Below are 21,238 nucleotides of genomic sequence, written 5' to 3'. Positions count from 1 at the left end.
CTGTGCTGGGAAGGTTCACAGTGATTCCATAATAAATCTCAGGTCTTTATTCTATGATGAAAAAGTAAAGGTAAAGTAAAGGATGAACAAGTGGAGTGTGGAATAACTTTGTAACTCCTGATGAACCTACTTTTTCTGATATTTTAATAACTTCTTTTCCTCTGTTGCTGTAGTCGGGTTTGATTTTCTGAACGGACCACTGGTAGAATGAATAAAATCAAGAATACTCTAGGCTGGGTACTGTGGCTCACACCTGTAATCCCAGCACTTTGGGAGGCCAAGGCGGGCGAATCATGAGGTCAGGAGATCGAGACCATCCTGGCTAACACAGTATAACCCCTTCTCTACTAAAAAATACAAAAAATTAGCCGGGCATAGTGGCAGGCACCTGTAGTCCCAGGAACTCAGGAGTCTGAGGCAGGAGAATGGTGTGAACCCCGGAGGCAGAGCTTGCAGTGAGCCGAGATCGTGCCACTGCACTCCAGCCTGGGCGACAGAGCGATACTCCATCTCAAAAACAAAACAAAAAAAAGAATACTCTAAAGCAATGTTTTGAACTAAATTTGGGTACCTATAGAAGCACCACAGCATAGCTGAGCTATCAATGTGCTCTTTCTGTGTCTTTTAAACAGCTTAGATGATCATTACAAATGGCTGTTTGCAGAAAGGTGGTTTTTGAATTCTGTTTCTGTCACTCTAGTCTTATAAGATGCTCTTATATTATGTTACTTTATAATAAAGTAAAGGATCACTAGCTGACATAAAGCACAGTAGGTAGGAATATGAGAACAGTCAAATGAGAGAAAAAAATGCTTTGTGATTTTATCTTTATTTCTGCAGGCTGGAAAACAGTTTAACAGTTTAACTGTTTTTATGATGACTCATCAAAATCCATACCAGAATTTAAAATACATACAAGGACAACAATTCCAGTGCCCCTGCTCAGGCACAGCCTTCAGGGCAGAATATCACAAGAGAAAAGTTTTTGGAGGCTTCACTTATTGAAACCCAGACTTAAGCATAAAAGCTAAAACACAGCAACTCCAGGCTTCAGTGTGAAACCATACAAGACTCTTGGAAGGAATTTCCCTCTCTGAAAGCAGCTATCTGTCCACAGAATGATCAAGACCCATAGACCTTTCTTCTTCCAACTAGGAAGACACATAAAGATGACTCAATATGTCCTAGGCGACCCAATTATTTACTCAAGGCGATTATGAAACAGTGTCACAGTTTGAAAAAGACGTTAAGATTGTGGCAAATCCAGGGTAGACAGATGCAGAAACTCCAGCAAACATAGTCCTATCATACCAAGACTGGATGCAGTACTTATTCCTGCACAAACAGACCTGTCCCTCTGGCCTTCGGCCTAGAAGAACGTGATTTTTTTTGTAGTTGCTGTTAGGGAAGAGGCCCTTGCGCTTTAACCTGCGAACAGCCTCCCTTAAATGCTTGGGCTGAAGCGGGGGCGTTTCTCCCCACATCTCACACACGTCCAGGGCCTCTTCCACCACCTCTCAACCAAGACCTTGGCTATTCCAGCCATGGCAATGGCCGTGTTCTCAGACACCGAGCTGCCACTGATAGACCGCATCAGATGTGCAACGCGTGCTTTTGGGAAAGCTGACCCGCGACACACTTCATAGCGGGCCAGCTGCTCCTCAGACATGGCGGACAGCAGGGTGCTCATCCTCCGAGCCTCCTCTGCATCCACGGTGGGCTTCCTCTCCTTCTTTCCTTTGGTGTCTGTTTTCAGTCTTTTGGCTGCAGGAGGAGCTGAGGCTGAGGCTTCATTATCGCCTTCCGTGAGGCCCATGACATCCTGACTCCTGAGCTCACCTTCCTGATCCCTGGGTTCTTCCAAGTTCCCATCTAGGTCCTCAGGGATTCCATCCATGTTGCTGCCCTTCAGACCTCGGGGCAGGGCGAACATCTCAGCAGACACACCTGCTTGCCTGCCCGTCTCCATGGGTGGGATTCAGGTCTGCTCTCTGACAGCGCTGTAGAGGCGGAAGTTCCAGCTGGGGTGGTTTGATTATGGATCTTCAATGAGAACCTTTCAAAGATTTTGGCTGCAGTGTTTCTGCTGAGCCATAGTTTAGCCACAGCTGGACACAGAAAGTGTGTCCCTGCCTCCTGCTCCCACACGTAAACACACACACTGGTTTTTCTGACTTCCACAATGTGAAGAAACTTGTGTATGGAAAGTATATTAGTTTTAGATCAATGCCTAATAAATTCTCACAAATTTGGGGTCTTTAAAACAAACCCCAGCTCACAGATCAGAAGTCCCGCTAGGCCGAGTGACTGCCTCCTGCTCACAGTGAACCTCTAGGGTGGGCCTGGCTGTGTGGACATTGCCTTGACCTGGGAAAGGTCTGGCTGTGATCTGATTCAGGTTGGTTGGTAGAATTCGATGCCTTAGGGCTGTGAGACCCAGGCCCGCTTGTCTGTCTGCCTGCTGCTGTGAGGATGCTCTCAGCTCCCAAAGTTTCTCCCAGGTCTGGTCGTGGGACTCCCCGGATCTGCAGAGCCCGCACAGGAGAATCTCCCGCATGGGGGAAAGGAGGCAAATCTCCCTCAGGCTGGAGAGCCCTGTCATTTCAGGGGTTATAAGCAGAAACAAATGGCAACTCAAAGAGGGGAAACTATCCAAAACTGGAAGATTAACCCCTGAAATGAAACAAACAGAGATACATAATCTGTTAATAAAAATCAACTCCTATATACAGTTCTCTGTCATTATGATAGCTCAGATGATTGAATTAGACCCAGTACTTAATGTCCATTGCTGCAGGGCATTCCTAACCTCATCAGGGATTTGTGGGCCTGTTAATTTCATGGTGTCACCCACACTCAGGGAGGGGCAGATGCGGGGTGTGCCTCTGAGGGACAGGAAATGCGTGGGACATTTCAGAATTCTGTCTGCCTCAGATATTCTGAATGTTTGCATTTCACAATAATAAAAAACGTATTTTCTGTGCAAATTTGACATTTTATGAAGCTGCGTGTTAGACAATTTAAATGTCTGAGGAAAAATCCCCAACTGATTTGGCAACGAGTCATTTATCAGGTACTCTGAGGGTAAACTGGGCTGGTAAGGAGAATATGCAAATATTTATTTCAATTTTTTCATTATATACATATATGTATGCATAGGTTGCAGAGAAGCACAGAAGAGATAAAGTTTTTCGAGCACAAAAATATGTATCACATTTGGAGAAAACTATGTTGGGTAAAAGGCATAAAATTAGTTTAGAAGATAAAGTAGACACTAAAATACCTGACTTTTAAAGAGCTTTCATGTATTTTTAAATATTTGGTAGAAGATATTAAATTACTACATTATTGCCATTATGTTGAACATATTTAAAATAATGATCTAGTTATTTTATTTTTAAATAACAAAATTTGCAGTATGTCAAACATCTTTTGCAACTATTTAAACTTGTAATGAAAACTTAGATGTCTACATAAAAATAAATGAGAAACATAAAAATTTAAAACCTTTTAAAGATTGAAGACCAATACCCCCATACTTTATTTATGCCATTAATTATTAAACTGAGAATTACTCAACTTCTCAGTTCAATAAATTAATATAAATATTAAACTTAGAATTACTCAAATTCTAAGCAATTTGCCTTCTCAACATTTCTTTCCTAATTCTGATTTTGCTGGTACAAAATCAAAGGTCCTAAAAGAATCTGAGAACTTGGCAGCACTTCACTGCATATGAAGATATGAGTCTGTACTTGAATCAAATACTTGAAGCATTCTTTTGATGGGTTTTCTTTATTTTTTATTGAGAAAATAAAAATAAATTTATTTTTAATTAACTAATTTCATTAATTAATTAACATTGACTGTTAATTAGCCTCTAACATCATACTAAGTATTAAAGAAACTAGATTTTAATACTTCAAAGTAAAAATTGGCCCACGTTTGATATGGGCTTCTTTGACTTGTCTTCTGGTATTTTATTGAATGCAGAACATGATAGCAATACCTGGAACTCATGTGACAATGATACTGAATACAAGTTCATTTAATATTAACATTGTTGAAAGTTTTTCCTTGCTGTAACATTAAGAATAATCTAATCACTTGGATTACTGGTGCTTCAGGAATAAAACTAACATAGTGATAGTCTTCAATAAATAGAGCTTAAACTGGAGTCTATGACAGTCAATGAAAAGAGTGACTCAAAGTTCTGAGACCTTATTATACCTTGATACTGAATAGCCAGTTTCACTTAACTCATCTGAGGAGGCATGAATGTGGTACAAGAACACCTGTGAAAGTCATGCGTAATCCGACACCTTCACTTCCCCATCTCAGCAACACGTATTTACATCAAAGCCTTTCCAAGCCACCCAAGGCTTTCCGTTTTCAATATTTACTAGTACTAAAGGCATGATCAGTAGGTTATAAGCAGAAACAAATGGTAACTCAAAGAGGGAGAACCATCCAATACTTGAAAATTAACCCCTGAAATGAAACAAACACAGATACATAATCTGTTAATAAAAATCAACTACTGTATACAGTTATCTCTCATTATACTCTAAGGAGAGACTGAATGTATCTAAGCTTTTTATATCCCCCATTTCTCTCTTAAAGACTATGTGGTTCTTTACCTACAGGCTAGAGAAAGGCCTGTATTTATGATTTTTAAAATGAAGTGGGGATGAAAAGGCTATATACCCCAAGAAATATGCAAGATAATTGAGGCATAAAGAAAAAATTAATGTCCATTTATGCTCCAGGATTTGGAGACCAACCTAGGCAAGATAGTGAAAACCTGTATTTACTGCAAAAACCTCAATTGTTTTTGCACCAAGCTAATACAAAAAATACTAAAATTATCCAGGCGTGGTGGTCCGTGCCTGTGGTACCAGATACTTGGGAGGCTGAGGTGGGAAGATGGCTTGAGCCTAGGAGGCAAAGGTTGCCGTGAGCGGAGATCACGCCACTGCACTCCAGCCTGCGTGACAGAGCAAGACTCAGTCTCAAAGAAAAAAAAAAAAAAAAAAGTACATGATCTTCTGCACAGATTAGATAACCTTCCATGTAAACTATCACAGATCGGGGAGAACCAGCTCATATTTTATAGTGCTCCAGAGAAAAATTACAGACACTTTCTAAGCATCAGTGTCAGGATAATTTTTGAATTGCTTTTTAAAAAGATAAAAGCACTTAAAATTTTTTCCACTAAAAAGTCTCATCATTCTTCATCCCATTATGCTTATTTCAGAGCATTATTCTTACTCTGAAATCCCTTGTAATGTTTTTAAAGCATTTCTGCCATTTCTATTCTATGGCCAATTAAATTTTTAAAAAATTATGTCAGAACTGCCATTGTTATTTTGCAGAATGTTTGCAAAAGCATTCATGACAATCAGAGTCTTTCTGGATACATCTATAAAGGTGCTGGCAGAGGAAACTGGTGAAACTGTTATTCCCCCAAAACAGTGACGTGCCTCTGGTTTTCAAATTAAAAATAAGAAAGAAACATACCAATTAGGTGGCTGTTTTTCAGATCCTTGACAGGTTCTTTTTAGACGTATCCTCTTTTTTGAATACATACTCAAAAAAATATTTTCAACAAATATCTATTGCACATTTTTCTACATGCTGTGTATCGTGGAGGAAATGGTGTGAATATGTACAAAATTTAAACTTTTCCATCCTAGACATGAAAGATCTGGTATTTTAAAGTTTTTTATTTTTATTTTTTTAATTTTACCCTGGCAGGGGAATTTCTTAACTGTCACGGTCTTTCAGCAAACCAGTCAATGCTTTAGATGCCCTAAATCTACCAAGTATAGTTCCAGGCGTTTATTTCCTACTTGGTTTATCCTGTTGTAACTTCTTTAATTATTACACAGATACTGAATTTAAACACATAATTGACAATGTTTATGATATTCAGAGAGCATAAGTGCTTCATTTTATTGTCGCAAAATTTCTTGTTGGGTATCAAATAGGTACAAGCAGAAGTTAGGTCTCTGAGGACTCTAAAATGAATCTGAAGTTTACAAAAACCAGCACGGCGCTTCCAAGCTATTTTGACGCTTCCTTTTTTAGCTGAACAATATAAAAAGGAACTGGAAAAGAAAGATGAGTTCCCTGCTTGGTGGGACACAGAAGCTACATGGACTGGGAAGATTCATTCCAACTCTTCATCCTACCAGACCTGAATCGACTCTGCTCTCCCGTGAGCACCCCCATCCTTTAACTTCGGGGTATGGAAAGATCAAGACAGAAGAAAATAAAAGAAGAAAAAAAGGGGCAAGGGAACAGAAAAGAAAGAGAGGTATGCTCTATAGGAACTGGCATTTCCTTAGAAGTGGAACAAGAAAATTCAAACCCAACTATGCCCCTCCGTCCCCTAACCCTTCCCTATCGAAGCAAGCTGGCTCCTCTGAACCACTGTACTGAGATCTCTAACAATGCTGTGCTAACTTTCCCCTGCCTTGTTCCTCTAACAGCTCTCCTCCCATCCTTGAATAATGAGAATCAGCTGACAAACTCTGGGTCTTAGAGATTTATATGCTTCACTTGTTTTTAGAATTGGGCATGAGATCCAAGGGGGTGACAGTCTCAGAGCATAGTAAGAAACACGTATTTATTCCTAAAGACTTTCAGGTTGACTGTAGTGTGCATTTATCTTGAATGATTTGATTTCTGGGGGGTGTGTGTGCGTGTGCGCATGTATGTGTTGTGTAAGAATTGTATTACCACTAAAACTCTCCGGAATATAGTAAGGCCAATATAGATTTAACACTTCAGTTAGTTGGTTGATTTTATTATTTTTTCTCCATAAAAATAAATGATTGTTTTATTTTATAATTTCTGTTTAGGTACCATCACTGAGTGTTATTAAAAAGGGAAAAAATGCAAGCTAAAAAGAAAATAAAAGGGAGAAAAAGATGATTACCAACAAATTGTTCAGAATACGTCTGTTTTTTTAACATTGCTTATTAACATTTATTCTGTAAGTATATAGTGTTCACTGAAATTATAGCAATAGTCTCCTGCTTCTCAGCAGACCACATTGTCACCTCCCTCAAAAAATTGTATATATGTATAATATATATGGTATTTATATCTTTATATATTACACTTATATATAATTTTTATATATTGGTATGTATATCTATACTCCTATATAGATATATACACACCTATATATGTGTGTGTGTGTAAAAGTACATATATATCAGATGGAATATATAAAATCAGATATATAAAAGCACATATATATCAGATGGAAACCCATCAGTTCCTACCCTTAAAGGTACCTATATCTGTATCCAGATCAGATTTTTCAGATTTCTCCCTTCCCTTTCATCACAATGATGATTCCTCCCCCACCTATAAATTATTCTCTGCCTGTGGTCTAAGTCCCACAGTAGCCTCTCTGAAAAGTCCCTTATTGATTTATTTCTGTCTTTCCTCTCTACTACCTTTATCCCAGAAGCAGTTAAATACTGTCAAATGTTTCCTGTCTTGAAAATAATTAACTTCGCTCTCCTCAGCTACCCACTAGCCATTGGCTATTCTCCTCCCACGTAAGAAGTGGGCTCCTTCTGAGAGCTGTTAATCCGTCCTGTCTCCTCTCCTGTCTGAGAGCTGTTAATCCGTCCTGTCTCCTCTGTTGACTTCTCAAGTCTGGCTTCTGCCTTCATCATGCCACTGACACTCCTCTCACATGTCAAATGCAGGATTTGACAATGTTCACCACTCACTTCCTTTAAAAAAAAAAATCCTCTTCCTGTGGCTTCTGGATCAGGTCCCCAAGCTATTCTAGGTTGATTTCCCAGTGTTGACATACTTCTTCATTTTTTTTTTTTTTTTTTTTTTTTTTTGAGATAGAGTCTTGCCCAGGCTGGATGGAGTGCAATAGTGCGATCTTGGCTCACTGTAACCTCCACGTCCTGGGTTCAAGTGATTCTCCCGCCTCAGTCTCCTGAGTAGCTGGGATTACAGGCTCACACCACCATGCCCAGCTAATTTTTTGTATTTTTAGTAGAGACGGGGTTTCATCATGTTGGTATCGAACTCCTGACCTTGTGATCCACCCACCTCAGCCTCCCAAAGTGCTGGGATTATAGGCATGAGCACCACCCCAGGCCGACATACTTCTAAGTCTCCTACTGAGCTCATCTTTTCCTAGTTGCCTGAATGGTCATCAATTATCAGGGTCACTCTCTCAGTCTCTTGCTTTCCTCCTTTCTCTGGTTCTCCTGACAACCTCATCCATTCTTGCCTCTTACAACCATCTCTATGCTAATGAATGCACCTCCCATTTTCTCTCTTCATTTTCAGCTTATAGAATTTCAAAAATTGAAGAAACACAATGGAAAGAGGAATTAAAACATTTATTCCTTACACCATAGGTCTGGCGCCAACTTTGAAGTTGTTTTATTTCCCCAAAACTTTGTAGCATTTATGCATCTAAACGTTGCATTACAGGCTTTGGTTGAGAAGGTCTTGATAAAAGCAAAATTCAATGCACAGTATTTGTTTTTAAACTGGAGATTAAATTGTCAACAAACTGCTTATTACATGTTTAGTAATACGACAAGGGGGGTTAGATGATGTTAACTTTGAACTGAATTATTAAATGTTGAATCTGGGTAATGAGTGCATAGGGATACATTATCTAGCATGTGTTTAAGTTTTCCATAATAAAAAGTTTCTTTTTAATTTCCACCCTCATAGTGCTCACATGCTACTTTACAAAATACTCACAGAATTCTAAGTTCAAAGGAATTGGACCAAAAATTAACCTAATCCCACCACCTTTCAATGAGACTAGAGAAACTAAGTGACTTTTCATGTTTCCTAGTTTCTTACACCAAGGTATTGCTGAAAATGACAGCATGTAGACCCATGTATTAAATATGAAATTTAACCAGAGCTGACTGTGTACTGAGCCCTTTCCAAGGGTCAAGAGAATTGAGATTAACCATTTGTGCAAAATTTATGCTACAGCCTTTGAACCAGTGAACAAACTAGAATAATGTAGAACATTTAGGGCAGACATCTTTAAGGTTCACTATAAAAATTGCAGAGAAAGGAGCATACCACAAAAACCTTCCACTCCTGAAAACATGGATCTCTGAATCAGCTTTGAGGAGGTGACAGCTTTGGGTTTTGTGCTTTGAGGAACTCCTAGTTTAAAAATGAAGGTGCCTTGCCTGTGCACTGAACACCTTCCCAAATGTTGCCATGTTGCCTGCTGGAAATTTTTTTTTTTTTCTTTTTTTTTGTGACGGAGTCTTGCTCTGTCACCCAGGCTGAGTGTGATGGCGCCATCTCGGCTCATCACAACCTCTGCCTCCCAGGTTCAAGCGATTCTCCTGCCTCAGCCTCCCGAATAGCTGGCACTACAGGTGTGCATCACCACGCCTGGCTAATTTTTGTATTTTTAGTAGAGACGGGGTTTCTCCATGTTGGTCAGGCTGGTCTCAAACTCCCGACCTCGGGTGATCTGCTCTCCTCAGCCTCCCAAAGTGCTGGGATTACAGGCATAAGCCACTGCACCTGCCCTCCTGTTTGAATATCTTAAGCACTCCTATCAACATACATGCCTGTAGTGGGCTGAATGGTGGCACCCAAAAAGATGGCATCCAGTATTATCTATCTGGGCTCTCAGTGCAATCATATGTTCTGGGCTCTCAGTGCAACCACCTGTATCCTTTCAGGAAAGGGTCTGAGTTTGGGGACAGACACACACAGGAGAGATACACATAAAAGTGGTAGGTAACATGAAGATGGAGCACAGAGAGACACAGCCACAAGCCAAGGGACAGCTGCAGCCACGAGAAGCTGGAAAAAGAAAGGATCACATTCATCCCTAGAGCCTCTGGGGAGTAAGGCTCTGCTGATACCTTAATTTCAGACTTCTGGACTCCAGAATTGTGAGAAAAGTAATTTCTGTTGTTTTAAGCTACCTAGTGTGTGCCGATGTGTTACGACAGCCCTGGGAAACTAACGCGGCGCTACGTTTCCTTCCTTCTGTTAAAGCTACTCAGCTATGCAACACGCTACTGGCTGCTACCTTAGAGTTGAAGAGAATTTGTGTCTCTAATAACATGATGACAGACTTTAAGAGGATTCCTTCGAGAACTTATTTGCATCAAGTAAAGATTCAGTCTTAGAGTTTTCAATATTCATCACATGGGCTGTGAGAAGGTCCCTTACTCTTCAGTGCATGGGCCTCCGTGTGAGAGGAGGGGTGGAGTGAGTGCTTAACATCGGCAGACAGAGCAGCGTTCACTTAAACACGTACTGATCCGTATCGTGGGCAGAGTGATGTGCTGTCACTGCTACTGTGATGGGCACGGCTGAAGGCTGGTGTATGACTTTCTGCGGCTCAGAAGGATGCTTAATGGCGCTTAGAAACAGGACTGCCTCCATAATTGGCAGGAACCTGTGAAAAATAAAAATGTAGGGCTTCTTGTTCAAAAATTACCCAGAATATCAAAACAGCAGAGAATTAAGTCGAGTACCGGGCTCTTCGCAGAATGGCAGCCTGTGCAACTGCGCAGACACAATGTCTGTGAAACCAGCTGTGCTGGGACATACTCAGTTCAAGGAGAGCGTGTTGTCAGGGAAAAACCTTCAGAGATGACTCTCCCAGAGGAAAAAAAAAAGGGGGGGCAGAACTGGAACAAGTTTCCCCTATACCTCAGTGTGGCGGAGACCCAGGGTTAGAATACCGTGGCTGGTGAAGACAGAACCTGTCAGAGCGGAATGAGAGACAATGAGTCTCCCAGATAATTAGAGACAGTGATGGGAAATAAACTGAAGCTGGGCCTGGTGATGGCTATCAGAGGAAAGCAAAAGCGCCTTAGCAACATAATTAACAAAGACTCTAATCTAGCCTTGAGGAAGCATATTTATTAACAAGCTAAATATAGATAGATATTAGTACACAGTAACAATATCAAACATATTAATATGTATATGCTAATATATTGAAATTTATGTACATGTACATGTATATCTATCTTTTAGCCATTTTCTCCTTATTATCTTTATCCCATAGCATTTAAATACTGCCAAATACTATATATTACGTGTGTATACTACAATTTCGTGTGTATTAGTATACAATACTATTTTATGTAATATATTTAATATTTTATAAAATTAGCATATATAAATTTTCTTATATATGATTGTGTATGTAATACATGTGGAGATTTTTTTTTTTTTTTTTTTTTTTGAGTCTTGCTCTGTCACCCAGGCTGGCGTGCAATGATGTGATCTCGGCTCACTGCAACCTCCGCCTCCCAGGTTCAAGCAATTCTCCTGCCTCAGCCTCTCGAGTAGCTGGGACTACACGCACCCACCACCACGCCTGGCTAATTTTTTGCATTTTAGTAGAGACAGACTGGGCGAGAACTCCTGAGCTCAGGCAATCTGCGTGCCTCAGCCTCCCAAAGTGCTGGGATTACAGGCGCGAGCCACTGCATCCAGCCAATACATGTGTATTTTATACTATGGAGGGACCTCATAGGCACACTGAAGGAAGCATTTAGACCAATGCATTTTTTTTAACCTTTATCTTAGGTTTGGGGGTACAAATGAAGGTTTGTTACACAGGTAAAAACGTGTCATGGGGGTTTGTTGTACTTATTATTTCATTACCTGGGTACTAAGCCCAGTACCCAATAGTTATCTTTTCTGCTCCTCGTCCTCCTCCCACCCTCCACCTTCAGGTAGACCCCAGTGTCTGTTGTTTCCTTCTTTGTTTTTTGGTTTCTCTTTTTTATGAGACACAGTTTTACTCTGTCACCCAGGCTGGAGTGCAGTGGCGCAATCTCGGCTCACTGCAACCTCCACCTCCCAGGTTCAAGTGATTCTTGCACCTCAGTCTCCTGAATAGCTGGGATTACAGGCGTGCACCACCAGCCTGACTAATTGTATTTTTAGTAGAGATGGAGTTTCACACCATGTTGGCCAGGCTGGTCTCAAACTCCTGACCTCAAGTGATCCACCTGCCTTGGCCTCCCAAAGTGCTGGGATTACAGGAGTGAGCCACCATACCGGGCCATTGTTTCTTTCTTTGTGTTTATAAATTCTCATTATTTAGCTCCCACTTGGTTTCCTGTTCCTATTTTAGTTTGCTAAAGATAATAGCCTCCAGCTCCACCCATGTTCTCTCAAAAGACATGATCTCATTTTTTACGGCTGCATAGTATTCCATGGTGTATATATACCATATTTTCTTTATTTAATCTGTCATTGATGGGCATTTAGGTTTATTTCCTGTCTTTGCTATTGTGAATAGTGCTGCAATGAACATTTATGTGCATGTGTCTTTATGGTAGAATGACTTTTATTTCTCTGGTTATATACAGAGCAATAGGATTGCTGGGTCAAATGGTAGTTCTGCTTTCAGCTCTTTGAGGAATCACCATACTGCTTTCACAATGGTTAAACTAATTTACACTCCCACCAACAGTGTATACATGTTCCTTTTTCTCCACAACCTTGCCAGCATCTGTTATTTTTTGACTTTTTCATAATAGCCATTCTGACTGGTGTGGGATGGTATCTCATTGTGGTTTTGATTTGCATTCCTTTGATGATCAGTGATACTGAACTTTTATTCATATGCTTGTTGGCTGCATGTATGTCTTCTTTTGAGAAGTGTATGTTCACGTCCTTTGCCCACTTTTTCATGGGGTTGTTAGTTTTTCTCTTGTGAATTTGCTGAAGTTCCTTATAGATGCTGGATATTAGACCTTTGTCAGATGCATAGTTTGCAAATATTTTCTCCCATTCTGTAGCTTGGCTATTTACTCTGTTGATAGTTTCTTTTTCTGTGCAGAAGCTCTTAAGTTTAATTAGATCCCACTTGACAATTTTTGCTTTTAGTTGCAATTGCTTTTGGTGTCTTTGTCATGAAATCTTTGCCCGTTCTTATGTCCAGATCGGTATTGCCTAGGTTGTCTTCTAAGGTTTTGATAGTTTTGAGTTTTACATTTAAGTCTTTAATCCATCTTGAGTTGATTTTTGTGTATGGTCTAAGGAAAAGGTCCAGCTTCAATCTTCTACATATGGCTAGCCAGTTATCTCAGCACCATTTATTGAATAGTGAGTCTTTTCCCCATTTTTTTGTTTTTGTCAGCTTTGTCAAAGATCAGATGGTCATAGATGTGCAGCCTTATTTCTGAGCTCTTCATTCTGCTCCATTGGTCTATGTGCCTGTTTTTATACCAGTACCATGCTGTTTGGGTTACTGTAGCCTTTGTAGTATAGTTTGAAATTGGGTAACATGATGCCTCCAGCTTTGTTCTTTTTTCTTATGACTGCCTTGACTATTCAGGCTCTTTTATGGTTCCATATAAATTTTAAAATAGTTTTTTCTAGTTCTGTGAAGAATGTCATTGGTAGTTTGATAAAAATAGCATTGAATCTGTAAGTTGCTTTGGAGAGTATAGCCATTTTAATGATATTGATTCTTTTTATCCATGAGCATGGGATGTTTTTCCATTTGTTTGTGTCTTCTCTGATTTCTTTGAGCAGTGTTTTGTAATTCTCTTTATAATTTGTAATTGAACAATATTTTGCCAATTCTTTCACTTCCCTAGTTAGCTATATTCCTGTGTATTTTATTCTCTCTGTGGTAATTGTGAATGGGATTGTCTTTCTGATTTGGCTCGAGATTTGGCTGTTGTTGGTATATAGGAATGCTGATTTTTGTACGTTGATTTTGTATCCTGAGACTTTGCTGAACTTGTTTATCAGTTGGAGGAGCTTTTGGGCCAGCACTATAAGGTTTTCTAGATATAGAATCATGTCATCTACAAACAGAGATATTTTGACATCCTTTCTTCCTTTTTGGATGCCCTTTATTTCTTTCTCTTTCCTGATTGCTCTGGCTAGGACTTCCAATATTATGTTGAATAGGAGTGGTGACAGAGGACATCCTTGTCTTGTGCTAGTTTTCCAGGGGAATGCTTCCAGCTTTTGCCCATTCAGTATAATGTTGGCCTGTCATAGATGACTCTTATTATTTTGAGGTATGTGTTTTCATTATCTATTTTATTGCAAGTTTTTAACATGAATGGGTGTTGAATTTTATCGAAAGCCTTTTCTACATCTATTGAGATAATTATGTGGTTTTTGTCTTTAGTTCTGTTTATGTGATTAATCACATGTATTAATTTGCATATGTTGAAACAGACTTGCATCCTGGAGATGAAGCCTACTTGATCGTGATGGATAAGCTTTTTGATGTGCTGCTGGATTTGATTTGCCAGTATTTTATTGAGGATTTTGGCATCAATGTTCATCAAGGATATTGGCCTGAAGTTTTCTTTTTTGGTTGGGTCTCTTCCAGGTTTTGGTATGAAGATGATGCTGGCCTCATAGAATGAGCTGGGGAGGAGTCCCTCCTCCTCGATTTTTTGGAATAGTTTCTGTAGGAATGGTACCGGCTCTTCTCTGTACATTTGGTAGAATTCAGCTGTGAAACTGCCTGGTTCTGGTTTTTTTTTTTTTTTTTTTTTTTTTTGGTTAGTAGGTTATTTATTACTGATTCAATTTCAGAGCTTATTATTGATCTGTTCAGGGAATGAATTTCTTTCTGGCTCAGTCTGGAGAGGGTGTATGTGTTTAGGAATTTATCCATCTCTTTTAAGTTTTCCAGTTTTTGCATTTTATATGGAACTCTGTATTATATGTATAGGATACTCAGGAGGGACCTGACAGAAACACTGAAGGAAGCATTCAAACCAACAAATTTCAAAAAAAAAAAAAAAAAAATTTCGAGACAGGGTCTCACTCTGTCCCCCAGGATGACTGCAGTGGTACAATCACAGCTCACTGCAGCCTCAACCTCCCTGTCTCAAGCAGTCTTTCCACCTCAGCCTCACAAGTAGCTGGGACTATAGGCATGTACCACCACACCTGGCTAATTTTTTTTTTTTTCTTTGTAGAGGCCAGGATCTTGTTATGTTGCCCAGGCTGGTCTTGAACTCCTGAACTCAAGCAGTCTTCCCACCTTGGCCTCCCAAAGTGCTGGGATTACAAGCGTGAGCTATTGCACCTGGCTTAAAAATAATTTTTTATGTTTTATTTTTATGGGTCCATAGTAGCTGTATATAGTTACAGGGTACATGAGATATTTTGACACAGGCATACAATGCATAATGATCACATCAGAGTAAATGGGGTATCCATCACCTCAAGCATTTATCCTTCCTCTGTGTTACAAACAATCCAAGTATACTTTTATTTTTAAATGTACAATAAATTATTGCTGGCTGTAGTCACCCTATTCTGCCACCATTCTGTCTAATTCATTCTGTCTAATTATATTTTTGTACCCATTAACCATCCCCACTTCCCCCTAACCCCACCCCTACTACTCTTCTCAGCCTCTGGTAACATCCTTCTGTTCTCTATCTCCATGAATTCAATTGTTTCAAGTTTTAGCTCCCACAAATGAGTGAGAACATGCAAAGTTTGAGTACCTGGATTGTTTCAGTTAACATAATAACCTCCAGTTCCATCCGTGTCCTTGCAAATGACAGGATCTCATTCTTTTTTATGGCTGAATAGCACTTCATTGTGTATATTACCAGATTTCCCCATCCACTCGTCTGTTGATGAACACTTAAGTTGCTTTCAAATCTGTGCTATTGTGAATAGTGCCTCAATGAACATGGGACTGTAGATCTCTCTCTAATATACTGATTTCCTTTCTTTTGGGTATATATCTAGCAGTGGTATTGCTGGATCATATGGTAGTTCTATTTTTAGTTTTTTGAGAAACCTCCAAACTGTTCTCCATAGTGGTGATACTGATTTACATTCCTACCAACAGTGTACGAGGGTTTTCTCCATATCCTTACCAACATTCATTATTGCCTGTCTTTTGGATATAAGCCATTTTAACTGGGGTGATATCTCATTGTACTTTTGATTTGCATTTCTCTGATGATCAATAATATTGAGCAGGTTTTTATATACCTGTTTGCCATTTGTATGTCTTCTTTGGGAAATGTCTATCAAATCTTTTGCCCGTTTTTTAATTGGATTATTAGATTTTTTTCGTATTGAATTGTTTGAGCTCCTTGGGTATTCTAATTATTAATCCCTGGTCAGAGGGATAGTTTGCAATTATTTTCTTCCATTCCGTGGGTTGTCTCTTAACTTTTTTGTGTGTTTCCTTTGCTTTGCAGAAGGTTTTTAACTTGATATGACCTCATTTGTCCATTTTCACTTTGGTTGCCTGTGCTTGTGGGGTATTACTCAAGAAATCTTTGCTCAGACCAATGTCCTGAAGAGTTTCCCCAATGGTTTTATTTTACTAGTTTCACAGTTTGAGGCCTTAGATTTAAGTCTTTAATACATTTTGATTTTATTTTTGTATATGGCAAGACATAGGGGTCTAGTTTCATTTTTCTGCATACAGTTACCCAGTTTTCCCAACACCCCTTATTGAAGAAACAAGTCCTTTCCCCAGTGTGTGTTCTTGGCACATTTGTCGAAAATGACTTCACTACAGATGTATAGATTTATTTCTGGGTTTTCTAGTCTTAAGCCAGTGGATTTTATCATGGCTCAAAACAGAAACAATGAGAGAAATAAGTAGTAGAGAAATACGTTCTAAATAACTTGTAGAACACAAGAAGTGGATTCTAGGATAAATCTGAACAGAAATTTGTCTATATCGTATCCAACTGAAGGGCTTTCACTGATTCTTTAATTAGAAGGCAAATGAGTTTATTATCATATGCAATAATGTTTTAAGGTTTTATAGCAATTTAAGCTTCCATTAACTTCCTAGTAAAATGAATGTAGTTTATATTACATGGTGTAATTCAGTCATACTCAATCAAACTTTTAGTCATCTCAAAATGCCATGAGGTTTAAAAAAATGTGTAATCACAGTTACAGAGAGTAATGTAGATCACTGTATAAATTCTGCCATCAAAGTCTAGCATTCCACAATAAGCAACTCCAGGAAACAAGAGTCCTTTACAGAATGTTATCACAACCGAAAGTGTATTTCTATCTTGGCACTGTATTTCACCAAGCACAGGGCAGGATAGAATGAAGAGTCAGACAAGACCTTGCCTCAGAGAGCTTACACTCCAGGAAGCAAAACCAAAATAGATACTTCTATATCTATATATCAACCTGTATCTGTAGCTATAAGAAAAGTGCTAAATTCCAATGGAGCCTGAAATTTAGAAGTTAGAATAATCTCAATACTTCTTGAAACTCTCAATTTTCTCATTCCAATCCAAGTACTGTTAGTTGCCTGCATCCTTTTGTCTGTTCATACAGTGATATGTCTTCATGATGAGCCATCTCCTGGCTCACCAGGGCCCAGTTACATTTTCAACAATCGAAATCCTTTTGCCTCTCATTCTCTCAGAGGAAACCACCATCTTACTAATAGCTAACACTGATTGAGCACTCTCCTGATTCCTGGCATGAATTATCTCATTTAGTACTTATAAAAATGCACAAGGGAAGTACTTTAATGTTTGCATTTTACAATTTAATAAACTGAGGTTCAGAGAGTTTAGGAAATTTGCCCAGTATCATGGGTAATAGGTGGAGGAATCAGCATTAGAGACTGTGCACAGCTTGAACTCTTATTCTGCCTCTTGTACTGCCTCTGGATTAGGGAGAGCAGCTGCACTCCCAGTAGGTGAAATATTGTAACACATGTGCCAGAGTGAGAATTACAGCTTAGAACTGGGTCCCAGTACAGTAAATTATCAGAGCTTGCATTCTGGATACAGCTTCTTTCAGTGATTTCTTATCCTCCCTTTTATGTATCTTATGTAATTCCTGTCTCATACAACCTGGCCTCTATATTTAGATTGCCCCTTCACTGTGTTGTAGGGTTTTCTTTTATAGAAAATTTGTTACTGATTATGCACTTTCGCAAGGTTTATTCAAAGCATTGACTCTTTCCCAATGAAAGAATTGCTTCAGCTCATATGCTGTATTTTCCTGGGAGTGGACTGTGAATGAGAGTTCTATTCACACAATCCTGCACCTTCCTTATTCTTGGTAGAGTACTTGGTTCTGACTACCTGCCTCTGAGGCTGCATCTCCTCCATTCCCCATGCCTCTCCCCCTTCCAGGTGCTACAAACCACCATTCTAAAAGTTTGAACCTTTGAACTCCTGTGGCAGGTAATCAAGAGAGGAACTACTCATTTAGTCCAAGCTGAAAATAAATTCCCCTATTCTGTAGAACATAAACAGGGTTACACCTATATCTCACCCTTAAATACTTCTGGTCTGAAGATTCCTGGAATTCATACTCTCTACTCATGTTCCTCCCAACATCACCTATGCTACCTTTATCGTGTATATGTGTTTTCTTGTTAAAATGAAGGTATATAAAAATGCTGCTTAAGTATAATCAACACACACACACACAAACACACACACTAAAGATTCCTTCCAGAATGCATGTACTTATGCCAAGTAAGAGTTAGCAAAAAGAGAATAAAATGTGTAGAGTTCTGATATGTCAGAGGGCTTCTTCAAAGAATGGGATATGATCTCAAATTCCACCTGTAAGCTGGCAACCTTGATTTACAAACAAGAGAACAGGGTAGTATACTCACATAATTAACACTGCCCAAAGACTGTAAAAAGTAAAGTAATATGTAATGTACCTAGTAAATCTATGAGTCAACAATCCTTTGTCCTTTCATTGCATTGGTGTTCTTAACCATTGGTGTTTGGGGGTCTTAACCATTGAAGCTTTTGGGGCCTCAATATTTCAAATACTCTGTCTAGAAAACCTTTACATAAAAATATACTGTCATTCAGCTTGATCATTTTTTTTCTTAACTTTTTTTTTTATTTTGACCTTCATTTTGGTTCATTCCTTTAAGAACTTCAAACTCATCTTACTGAAGGTACCCTCTCCCGACTCCACATCTCAAAACAAATGAATACAGACACACACACACACACACACACACACACTCATGCCAAGATGGCAAAGGATGAATCCAAATTCACAAGACCAATCAATAACAAAACAGACACACTTAAGTACAAATATTTTTACATTCCAGTTCAGTCAGTGTTCTGCCCACTGAACCATGCTACTCCAGTAGGACGTCTAGTACATTCTTACTGATCAGCAATTGCCAAATGTTAACTACCAGTAAAAACAGCTTTGTGTTCCATCTATGAATGATACCGAGGTCAAAGCCAAATGGCCTCCAACCACTGCATTATTATCCCATCTATTGTTCCCAATTCAACGCTGCAGCAAGCCAACACAAATCAGCCTTTCCTGGTGCGTTTATTGCCTTTCTATTGCAGCCATACCTCCCCCAGCGAGAATAGGAACGATGACTAAAGCAAATCACGTTACCATTCTGGAAAGAGGGTCTTGAATGCAGGCAGCCACCAGTACCAGTATCTCCTGCCAGGTGGAAGCACAGCTCTGGGTCACAGGACTTCTCAACAAAGACACATTTTGTTACCTCCTGACACAGAGCGTCAGATGGGCTTCGTGAGCTATTCATTAAATTTTACCACAGTTCTTCATTTTCTCTGCCTACATCAAGCTTCCTCCATCTGGAATTTTCTCAGATGTACTGAGCTTTTAGCAGCATCCACTCTACTTCCAAATCATCAGTTCATTACAGGATTTATTCACCAAAATAGGTGCAGTTAAAAACATATTCAAATGGTAGATTTTTTACTTTTGATATTTGCATAGATGCCTTATTCTAGTAACTGTTCTACTGTCTTGAGAGAAAGCAGAGAAAGAGTATTTCGAGGAGGAAATAATTTGATAATTATGAAACATTGGAGCCAGAAGGGCCTCAATTCCAACTTCTGTCTTGGAATTGTCTCTTTACCTCAGTATAGAGAAGGTATGGAGAAGTTGAGGCACCTTCAGGTCACACTAGAAAACCAGGCTAATATCTCAAACTGAAACTGAGGCCTCCAGACTCTCTGTAGAAACGTTTCATCGCAAAATGTGTTGCCCTTTATTGCACTATCAACATGAAGCAGCCGCTATCAGCAACTGGTCATTAGGTACCAGCTAGTGACTCGCATGATGGGCTGGCTTTTATTCCCATTATTAGCTATTTATTTTCTTCATATTAAGTAACAAAGATAAAAAAGTAATCCAATAGGTCTTGTAAATTTTATTTCCTATTCTTATTCACAAAACAAGTGAACAAGGATAAAGCTCTTATTACATAATAAATAGAAATAGTGACTACATTCATAAACATTATCACTCATGTATAGAGAACAGCAACTGAAACCCTTAGCAATGGATTGGTTTTTTTAAAGCAACTAATTTGAGATACTCAAAAAGTCTTTCTTTCATTGTTAATCATTATGATATCAGAATAGTAACTATATAAAACATCTTTTTATTCTGTAATTATTTAGAAAGAAAAAAATTAAATTAGCATCAACGGACCTGGTTACAGGATTTAGTTGGTATCATGGGAACATGGCATAGCACCATGGTTCTCAGTCTCAGCAGCACATTTGAAACATCTGAGGAACTTTTAAAATCTCAATAGCCAAGTCATAGTTACAACTGGTTTTTTAAAAGAAAAATCCATAGAGTTGGGATCAAACCACCAGTACTTTTAAAACTCTCCAAGAAATTTCAATCTTCAGCCAAATCTGATAATCACTGGCATAATTACAAGCTTTATATAAAATATATACAACATTGGGGCCGGTACGGTGGCTCACGCCTGTAATTCCAGCACTTTGGAAGGCTGAGGCAGTCGGATCACAAGGTCAGCTGATCGAGACCTTCCTGGCTCACACAGTGAAACTCTGTCTCTACTAAAAATACAAAAAATTAGCCGGGCATGGTGACGACACCTGTAATCCCAGCTACTCAGGAGGCTGAGACAGGAGAATGGTGCTAACCCAGGAGGTGGAGCTTGCAGTGAGTGGAGATCGTGCCACTGCACTACAGCCTGGGCAACACAGCAAGATTCCATCTCAAAATAAATAAATATATATATATTTATATATATAACTATATATTAATATTTATTTACATATAAAAATATATATCTATATATAGTTCTATATAAATATATATTTATATATAGCTCTATATAAATATATAAATAAATATATAAATATAATTTATATTTTTATAAATATAAATTTATATAAATTTATATAAATATATAAATATATATTTATATATAGCTCTATATAAATATATA

At 38.8% G+C, this 21,238-nt stretch overlaps 1 long non-coding RNA gene across 1 annotated transcript in view; it reads right to left on the bottom strand.

The window, feature by feature from the left end:
- Window positions 1-4,277: 4,277 nt before the first annotated feature.
- Window positions 4,278-21,238, bottom strand: part of LOC144341387 (uncharacterized) — a 39,677-nt gene continuing 22,716 nt past the window's right edge. The window contains exons 2-3 of the long non-coding RNA XR_013418291.1: window positions 10,304-10,444; window positions 4,278-4,491 (exon numbers count right to left, since the gene is read on the bottom strand). This is a non-coding gene — a long non-coding RNA (uncharacterized LOC144341387). The remainder of the gene's footprint in view (window positions 4,492-10,303; window positions 10,445-21,238) is intronic.

This window comes from Macaca mulatta, chromosome 6 (assembly GCF_049350105.2).
Source record: "Macaca mulatta isolate MMU2019108-1 chromosome 6, T2T-MMU8v2.0, whole genome shotgun sequence".
Classification (NCBI taxonomy): domain Eukaryota; kingdom Metazoa; phylum Chordata; class Mammalia; order Primates; family Cercopithecidae; genus Macaca; species Macaca mulatta.
This window is presented reverse-complemented; position numbering and strand designations above follow the sequence as displayed.